We start from the raw sequence: 1,188 nt of genomic DNA on the forward strand, positions 1-1,188 counted from the left end.
TGGCTCCTGGCTTTGGTCTTTGTTGACCACAGCAAGTAGGGCCCAGGGAACATGAGGGTTTCTAGATGCAACCTCCTCTCCAGGAATGACCTGCACATTTTCCTGGTTGGTTACATGGCCAAGGGCTAGTGCTTTCCCACAGCAGGGCAATGCAGGAAAGCATCCAACTAATTCTTGGTCTCTGTGGCAGTGCCCAGCAGAGCAGCTCCCTCTCTCCATGGTAACCTTAGCTTCTCCTCCTCAGGTACAATCTCTGCAAGTCAGGCTCACTAACCTGCCTCCTGTCCTGCAGTAGAGAGGGACTCGGCCTAAGGGACAAATCCACAGCCCCGCTCCTGCACAAAGTGTTCCCCCACAAGGCTGACTTTATTTGTAGTCCCACTTGTGCAGACTGGATAAACTGGTGCAGTGGCATTTATTGGCTTTGGGCTAGCAGATTTGCAGGCTTGGCAATGAGCTCATTCTCTGACTCACACTTAACTCAGATGCATGCTAGAGGAGCATGGGCTTGCTTGCTTGCTTTTTCTCTTTCCTTCTTTCTTTCTTTCTTTCTTTCTTTCTTTCTTTCTTTCTTTCTTTCTTTCTTTCTTTCTTTCTTTCTTCCTTCCTTCCTTCCTTCCTTCCTTCCTTCCTTCCTTCCTTCCCTCTTTCTTTATCCATCTGTGCAAGCTCCTTCAGTGCTTGCAGCCCACAGCAGCAAGGCTGGGCAATGGTTCAAGGCTGTACTTTGCTCTCTCACGGTACACTCTGAAAGGCCCACGCAGAAAGGGGCACCATAAATCCATCACCGTGCTCTGGGGCCCATGTTCCCCACGCTGCCTGTCCCCGAACTCCAGAGAGATGCTCCCTGGGGCAGGGCGGAGGTTCCAGGACTGCACACCGCAGTCCCAAACCGCAGCTCTCCACTCTCACCCAAACCAGGGCTTCAGAACCAAGCGTCTAAGATGCCTAACTGGGACCCTTTTCATAATTTTTCCAGCCCAGCCCAGAATGGAAATCAATAAGAATTTATAATACATTCCATGTTCTGAAAAACTGGAGAAATAAATTACACTCACTCATTACAAAATGAAAGGGGAAGCAGAAACTATTCTAAGAATTCCCAATGGATTGGCTGAGGTATCAGCTCTTCTCTTTTTATTTTACTTACAAGAAATGGAAGTTAACTTACAAAACCCAAGGAGCGGT

The 1,188-nt window shown here is 48.5% G+C and overlaps 1 non-coding gene across 1 annotated transcript; it reads right to left on the minus strand.

Annotated features, from left to right (window-relative positions):
- Positions 1 to 658: 658 nt before the first annotated feature.
- LOC117286452 lies at positions 659 to 793 on the minus strand. The gene has a single exon (XR_004517620.1). It is a non-coding gene; the product is annotated as a small nucleolar RNA SNORA42/SNORA80 family (small nucleolar RNA).
- Positions 794 to 1,188: the final 395 nt, after the last annotated feature.

The sequence above is a fragment of the Fukomys damarensis genome, unplaced genomic scaffold, assembly GCF_012274545.1.
Source record: "Fukomys damarensis isolate Sample0158 unplaced genomic scaffold, DMR_v1.0_HiC HiC_scaffold_16, whole genome shotgun sequence".
Classification (NCBI taxonomy): Eukaryota; Metazoa; Chordata; class Mammalia; order Rodentia; family Bathyergidae; genus Fukomys; species Fukomys damarensis.